This window comes from Amblyomma maculatum, chromosome 1 (assembly GCF_055883805.1).
Source record: "Amblyomma maculatum isolate TAMU_Amacu chromosome 1, ASM5588380v1, whole genome shotgun sequence".
Taxonomy (NCBI): domain Eukaryota; kingdom Metazoa; phylum Arthropoda; class Arachnida; order Ixodida; family Ixodidae; genus Amblyomma; species Amblyomma maculatum.
Window position 1 is genome coordinate 67,589,132 of NC_139344.1, and position 8,853 is coordinate 67,597,984.

The window sequence follows — 8,853 nt, forward strand, 5'->3', positions numbered from 1 at the left end:
CCTCTCCTGATTGTGGGTGTTTCAGCGCACTGTATTCAGCATGGGGATACCAACATGTCCCCAAAATGTCGCAAAGTATAGCTTGCTGTGCAACAGGCAAGGCTCTCTCATCACTGACCCCACTTACCCCACACATGTCGGCAATAGTGTGTGCAAGGACACCCCCCCCACACCAATCTTGCCTTCACTTACCAGCTCCCAGCAGCTACTTGGTGCAACACCAAGGCGTGCTTAGGCAGTGATCACTTCAGTTCAGTTCAGTTCAGGTGTTCAGTCGTGTCCGACTCTTCGTGACCCTATGGACCATGTCACGCCACGCTTTCCGGTCTCTCACTATCTTCTTAACATCACATAGCTTCATCTGCAATGCCTCGAGAATGCCATCTAACCATCGCGTTCGCTGCCTATCCCTTCTCCGGCGACCCTCAACCTTTCCCAACATCAAATCTTTCTCCAGCGACTCCTCTCTTCTCATCAGATGACCAAAGTAGCTGAGCTTTAACTTTAGAATTTGACCCTCCAATGAGCAGTCAGGGTTTATGGTCGACAATATCGACTGATTTGATCTTCTGGCAGTCCATGGAACTCTTAAGAGTCTTCGCCAGCACCACAATTCAAACGCGTCAATTCTTCGGCGGTCAGCCTTTTTCACAGTCCAACTCTCGCATCCATACATCACAACTGGAAAGACCATAGCACGGGTTATACGGATCTTGGTTGGTAGACTAATGTCTCTGCTCTTTACTAGGCGGTCAAGGCTAACCATTGCTCTCTTTCCCAGAAGCAGGCGTCTCCTAATTTCATGGCTGCAGTCTCCTTCCGAGGTAACCTTGGCGCCCAAGAACAGAAAATCTGTCACAGCTTCCACTTCTTGTCCATTGATGCTCCAGGACTTGATAGGGCAAGACGCCATGATCTTCGTCTTTTTAATGTTCAGTTTAAGCCCAAACTTCTCACTCTCTTCTTGTACGCGCATCAGAAGTCTCTTGAGTTCCACTTCACTTTCTGCCATTAAAGTGGTATCATCCGCATATCTAAGGTTGTTGATACGTTTTCCAGCAATCTTCACTCCAGCTGAAGACTCGTCCAGACCGGCCTTCCTCATGATGCACTCTGCATATAGGTTAAATAGGCAGGGCGACAGTATGCAGCCTTGCCTCAACCCTTTCTCAATCGGAAACCAATCAGTAAGGCCATGCCCAGTTCTGACTGTGGCCTCTTGCCCTTCATAAAGGTTCCTGAGGAGACAGATGAGGTGAATTGGAACTCCCATCTCTTGGAGAGCTTGCCACAATCTGCTGTGATCTACGCAGTCAAATGCTTTAGCATAATCAATAAAGCAGAAGTAAATGGGTTTCTGGAACTCTCTTGCTTTTTCCATAATCCAGCGAAGGTTGGCAATTTGGTCTCTAGTTCCTCTGCCCTTGCGAAACCCAGCTTGCACGTCCGGAAGCTCCCGATCCACATACTGCTGCAGCCTACCTTGCAGGATTTTTAACATCACCTTGCTAGCATGCGAAATAAGCGCGATCGTGCGGTAGTTGGAACAATCTTTGGCACTGCCTTTCTTTGGAATGGGGATGTAAACTGACCTCCTCCAATCCTGTGGCCACTGCAGGGTTGTCCAAATCTTTTGACATAATGTATGCAGTGTGTTAACAGCGTCGTGGTTGAGGTTTTGAAGCAACTCAGCTGGAATACCATCAATTCCGCTAGCTTTGTTCTTAGCAAGGCTGGCTAAGGCCCATTTAACTTCATTCTTCAGGATGCCCTGCTCGAGATCAGTAATCACAACCGTCCTTGTTGGGTTTTCACATCCGGGTCCTTCTTGTACAGTTCTTCTGTGTATTCCTGCCACCTCTTCTTTATCTCTGAGGCTTCAGTGAGGTCCTTGCCTTGTCTGTCCTTTATCACGCCCAGCTTAGCACAGAAGCTTCCTTTGATATCTTTGATTGTCTTATACAGAGCTCTTGTGTTCCTTAATTGGCTGTTGTCCTCAACTGCTTGACACTGTATGTTCAGGAAGGCATTTTTATCTCTCCTTGCTATTTTCTGAAAATCCGCATTGAGAACTTTGTATCTTTCTCTTTCCCCCATACCTTTTGCCATCCTCCTTTCCTCAGCTATTTGCAAAGCCTCTTCAGATAACCAGTTTGCTTTTTTGCATTTCTTTTGCTTTGGAACTACCTTAGTAGCAACTTCTTGTATTATATCACGAACATCAGTCCACATCTCTTCGGGCTCTTTGTCTTCTAGATCTAATTCTTGAAATCGATTCCTCACTTCCACAGCATATTCTAATGGAATCTGATCCAGATCATACCTGAAAGGCCTTCTAGTTTTCTGCGTTTTCCTCAATCGAAGCTTAATTTTGGCAACAAGAAGCTGATGATCGGTGCCACAATCGGCCCCAGGCCACTACACTACATCCTTGAAATCCTTCTTAATACCTTCTTCAGCGTCCACCTAGGGGATCCACTTTCACCAAGTGGAACTGACTTCGGAAATGCAGATCTACCAGGACAGCAGCTCCAATCACCTACATCACTGCTTGGACTACACAATTGCACAAGGATATCCAGGCAGTCACATAGCAACTTTCTACTGACTGCCCCAGTGACACTGTTGATGCTTGCCTCCTACATCTCTGGGAAGCTAAAGCCAGTTTTGAAAGGCGCTGGCAATGCCAGAGATGGAACAGAACCCTCCACCGTAGGCTGGGCCGACTAAACAAAGACGCAGAAACGCGCAGCTATGGTTTCGAGGCAAAACTGGGAATTCCTATGCAACCGTCTTGATGGTAACATGAGCCTGCCTCAAACATGGAACCTCTTCCCACATCTCATAGGCCCAAAGACATAACCTCACAAAACTAATTCACACTTCCCCCACACCGCCCTCGGAGCTACTTGAGGACCTCAAGGATACATACTTTAAACCTTACCAACCATGCATCCCATCCGGAATAAACTCCCTAATGACCTAAGTCAACCTATCACTGAAGCAGAAGTAATGGTAGAACTTCAGAACCTAAATGCCTCCTCAGCTCCTGGATTAAACGGTATCGCCAATAAAGCTCTGCGCAACTTAGATACTTCCTCCATAACTGCCTTAACCGAATACTTTAATGAATGCAGGCACTTTGCCGGCCTAGTGGAAGGAGGCAAAAGTAGTCTTCATACCAAAACCAGGTAAACTGCTTCTCCCCATCAATCGACTTATTTCCCTCACTTCTCGTGTCGGAAAATTAATGGAGCATGTGATTCATACACGACTAAGCAGCTTGCTGGAGGAACGAGAGCTTCTGCCAAACTACATGTTTGGTGTCCGTCCGGGTCTGACCACTCAAGATGTTTTTCTACAGCTAAAGCACCATATCCCCGATTCAAAAACTCGCAATACACGAGGCATCCTTGGAGTCGACCTCACCAAAGGAATTTGATAATGTAACACACACTGTCATTCTTAATAATCTACAAACACTACAAGTAGGCAACCATATGTATAACTACATAAGGGTTTTCCTCAGCAAACGAACAGCGACTCTCACACTAGGCCTCCATATGCTTCCAAACATCAAGCTCGGTGCTCGGGGAACACCTCAAGGAGCGGTCCTTTCACAAACACTCTTTAACATTGCCCTTATTCATCTCCCAAAACAACTTTCTGAAATTCCAAACAAACATTTCGCCCTCTAAGCGGATGACTTCATTGTCTGGGCATGTAAGGCAGTGACGCCACCATAGAGCCTTTCCTCCAAACAGCCGTCAACACTATTGACACCAATATTGTGAAGGAGGGAGGCCTATCCTGCTCACCATCTAAATCTCAACTCTTCCTCTACCGACCCAAATCCATTCATCTTGATAGCGTGCACCTATCACTCTGTACACAATCCCTAGTAACTCAAATCAAAGTGCCCGGAATGACTCTATACTCCCATGGAGACCATGGGCACAGCCGCTTGATGGAAGCGCACTGGATGCGCCCTGCTGCGTCGCGCCGCCGTCAATGGGCAAGCGCGTCCTTAGGGAGTTTACAGTTGCGCCCGCTGTTTCTGCTGAGGGCGCCACTGTTCGGGGACACGTCGCCGCCGGGGTCGCCGGCTCTGAGCGCGCGGTTTGCTTCCTTTCTGGGCGCGTTCGCCTCGCGTCTGCGTGGTAAACGCAAACTTTTTTGTGTGCGCGTGTGCAAGCACGTTAAAGTTGAGACGGGATGCGTTTGTTTTTTTAAGACGAAAGCCGCTCTAGGCTCATAGAGCGAAAATCTGTCTGCAACAGCTGTTCCTGTATAATCTGTGCGTCGCATCTGTGCACTGGTGTGTCAGCCGCAAAAGTGGACGTGCAAGGAGGGAGATTAAGAATGAAAAGGATTGATGGTGATAGGTAATCAATAAAATTTATAAACAGACATTGATAGAGGTAATGACTAATGCTAATGAATAATGGTTAATAATGACTAAAATGATTTGTAATGACCAGTATATCAAACTATGACATGTAATGACCGCAATTGATTAGAAATGAGTAAACGTGCTTAGCGATGCGTGGTAATGACTATAATAGCTAGGCATGACCCATCATTACTGTTAATGACTACGAAATGACCAATATGAGAAATGACATGTAATGACCACTGCTGATTCTAAATGAGTACCCTGCTTAGTTATCAGTGATAAGGGCTACAATGACTATGCAGGCAGACTCATCATGACTGGGAAACGACCAATATATAAAACGACGACTTGAAATGATGAACTGTGGCGAACGCTGAGAGGCAAACGATTGGGGAAGGGTATGCTTTCGCCGTCTTCCGCTTATGGGACACCTAAGAGACCCTCTAATTTTATCTGCTGAGCTCGCTTCAGGCAAAGACGGCAGCGAGTAGTGGAAATGCACTCGCTTCCTCTGAAATGAAAGTGGCGCTGAGGTTAAAAAGTCCAGATGCTGAAGCATAATGCCCTATAAGCTGCCATTGAATTTGCTACAAGGGACAGCAGATTGGACTTGTTGGCAATTAATTACAGGTTAACCGTGCAAACGTGACGGGAACACAGGAGAAGAAGACGGCACAACCACGCTATTTGTGTCGTCCTCTTTTCCTGTGTTCCCGTCGCGTTGTTTAACCTATTTAGTTACCAGGGAGCTGGCCAGTGAACTACGATTTTTAACGATGTGTAGTGAAGCAGATGAACACGATGAGGTAGCACCAGAAGCTTTTCTCGCAGGTTATGTTGCGAGGACATATCAGAAAAGGCCACAAAGGTTTTTTTTTATTTAAGCATGCAATTTGCTCTAAATTTTGCTGCGCTAGTCTGAGTGGTCTTGCAAGTAAAGGAACCTATGCATACAACATTTGTTTATACTCTTGAGACTGAGTCGATGCGATAAACTGAAAAGCCACGTTCCACAGAAAATCCGGTGCCCGCTATGTCGATCGGCGGAAAGTCGGAAAAATACCTATCTGGTAAGAGGCACTTTAGTTGGTGATATGGCCAGACACCTTTGGAGCAATGAGAACACATGACATGTTCAATGTGGCAGGAGCTGCCAGAGTAGAGAGCGTCAATAAGAAGTAAGGGTGAAATGGGAATTATTGAAAGCGGGACCCTTAGATCCCAAGTCAGGCACACTATATTCCTGTAGGGCACGTTCGTACGGCTTCAGTAAAGAGGGGCTTTATATAGCTATGTGTAGGGTGCTATTTCATATAATGCAGTGACTTAAGGCTGCATTCTAATGATTTGAACGAGGCTCCTCAAGGAGACTTAAGAACCCCAAGTTTTGTTTATCACTACCAGGTTGCGATATTTGGTAATGGTTTTGAGGCGACATGTCAGTCATGCAAGAGCCTGTTGCAGGAAATATGAGTCAACTGGACCAGTTACAGGTTAATGAAAACCAAGGACAACGGAGGCTTGATGTACCCCGCAAAGGAAGTAATCAAGCTTTGTCAGTTTACGAGCACCTTCATTAACAGAATGATGAAGTCTGAAGAGGTCCGGCAAAGTAGCAAGCTGTGTAAACTTTTGATTTCATCATTGTTTTTTCACTGTACACAGTACCTGCAGCTTATCTATAAAAAGAATGATTGTGCCCATGCTAAGGCTCTATGCAAGATATCGTTAAGTTGCTGCCCCCACTGATAGCGAGCTGGGCTCGAAATGTCAACTCAACAGTGGAGCGACGTTTATGGCTATGACATAAACCTCTCTCAAGAAAGGTTTTCCGTCTGCAATTGGTAATTTTCTTCCTTTTTGTGCGTGGCCATTTAATAAGCGTACTCGGCTGCTCGCTGAATCTCGGCTGCAGTTTCGCACTGAAGCGTGAACATTCTTGTGATCGTAGCTAAGAGTTTCATAACAGGAACACTCGATGCGCGTTCTTCCATTGAAAATTGAAAACCAGCAAAATTAAATGGGTTTGCGAGCAGCCAATAAAAATAGCAATAAAAGCTTTCGGCACATATACGTAGCACCTTGAGGCAGACCGGCTCTATGAAGCGCGCTTAGTTTGTCCGGTCATGCAAAATGCGGGAAGCCATGACAGATAGCGCTCAGGTGTACAAAGTTTAAGGTCTCCAACTGAGTCGAAGATCCCAGGTTATCATCTAGATTTAACCTAATAAACATCTTCATATTTCTACCGTAACATTTGTCAGAATGAGATAGAAAGGTTGGTTACATGTTGCATTTTCACAGAGGTTGCTCATTGTAGGACATTTTTTTTATTGAATAGTGCTGGCAGCTTAGAACAGGTTGACATCAATTCGTGTATAAAAGCTGTATGCAGGAATGAGTAAATGGTATGAAAATGACGCACGGAATTAGCGACATAGTTAAGTGGTTATGCATTAGGCTACCATGGCAGCTGAACAGCTTCGAATTGTTCATAGCCGGGTGACATTTTCATGTGACAAACAACTTGATCCGAATACAACATCACGGTAATGTGAGCTCTCTAATCGAGTGGCCTTGAACCACCGTCGCATTAGGTTTTTTCGGGGTAAACTCCAGTACACATCCTTGCCGAGCAAGCGCTAAGTGCTGACATGGTCACACTAGACATGACAGTATATACTAATTCGTGTACCAAATTGTGTGAAGCGAAGCTCTTATATCCTTAAAATAAAAGGCTTCTACCACGCCAACGCCTCCCTCAAAGCACAGCCAGGCGCAGCTCTCCACGCGCGGCTGTCCCCGAACGGTGGCGCTGCAGTGGTGGCGACTGGAAGTAGGCGCGCCTCCCGCCGGTTTCGGGCGACGTAGCAGGCTACACCTAGTGCGCTTCCTTTGAGCGGCCGTGCCATGGGGATGTGATCAAAGCAGTCCAGACTCCTGCTCAACAAACTACTCGGCTCATCCGTTGTGTAGCACATCGGGAAACAGGCCTTCATGATATACACTTCGCCTCACTCAAGCATACGTTATTAGCAGAGTCACATACGCTCTTCCATACCCCTCACTAGCAAGGAGCGCGATCAAGTGAACACTTTACTTCGCAGTTGTACAAAAACAGCCCTGCGCCTTCCTCCCAGTACCTCAACACTCCGCTTACTCAAGCTTGGGGCCCATAATACGTATGAACTCCGTGAAGCCACGCTCACAGCCCAAACGACACGCTTTTCGTGTACACCAGCAGGTAGCGCACTGCTCTCTTCTTTTTTTTTTTTTTTTTTGACAGTTGACAGTCGTGTGGGGCGGACGCGTGTTCCATCGCTCCTCCGATTTCACGTGGCTACCGGAAACGGACGGACTGGCGACAGCGGGAGCTTCCGAAGCGTCAAATAGATGAGTTCTTTCTTTTATTACCTTATTTCTTTTTCAGCTAGTTAGTTTAGGTGCAGCCTAAGGAATAGATTTTATCTCTTGGTCCTAGCGGCCTGGTTTTTCGTGCCGGCAGCTAGGTTTTCTTGGCGTTCATTAATTAGCTATCTTGTTTAGATAAATATTTTTCTTTCTAGGCTATTGGCATTCGCAGATTTGGTTTTTAACGCGTGTTTGCTAGTCGTTTCTTGTGTCTTCTTTTGGCAATTTGTATATTCTAAGAATTCGTAACATTTTAGTTCAGTCGATGAGCGCTTAAGATGTGCAATCAAAAGAAGGTAAAGTGTACTCAGTGTGAGGCGCAGGTTAATCTCAAAGAAACGCGTTTTGATTCTGTAGGTGAAGCGGAAGGCAGCGACTTTTTGTGTCGATGTTGCGTACTGAATGCACGTCTAGATAGATTTGATCAAGAAAGGGGCAGTTTAGTGTCTCGTGTGGAGGATTTAGAAAATGAAGTACGTTTGCTAAGGACGGAAAATCAGAAACTGCTTGGACAGCTTACTCAGATTGAAAAGAAAGGGGCCGACTTTGTCCTTGGAACCAACAAGGACGAACATTCCAATGCGGGCCACGTGGCTGGGGCCAGCACTGGCATGGAAGGCATAAGCAAAGTAGGTCAGGCGGATCCGAACCGTCAGAGTTATTTATAAGCAGCTAAGACGCCGGAAAAAAAGGAAGAAGTAAGGAAGAATGAAAATCCCAGAGATAAGGACACAGATAACCGAAAGCAGGAGCCAACAGTTGGGAGAGGGAGAGAGAAGGCCCAGGTGCTTATCGCCGGAGATTCTAACATGAACAGGTGCAAGCGAGATATCTTGGAACGTGTAAGGGGTGATAAGAGAGTGTTGGTTGGAGCCTTCCCAGGGAGAACAATGAGGGCTGTACTAAAAGAGAGTAAAAATAGGCTGTTGAAGGATTCCGCCGAGCGCAGTATGGTAATAGTAGCCACGGGTCTAAACGATGTCCTAAATGGTGAAACTGCAGGAGTGGTGGAAAGTTTAGCTAAGGGAGTTGACGAGATCAGGGAG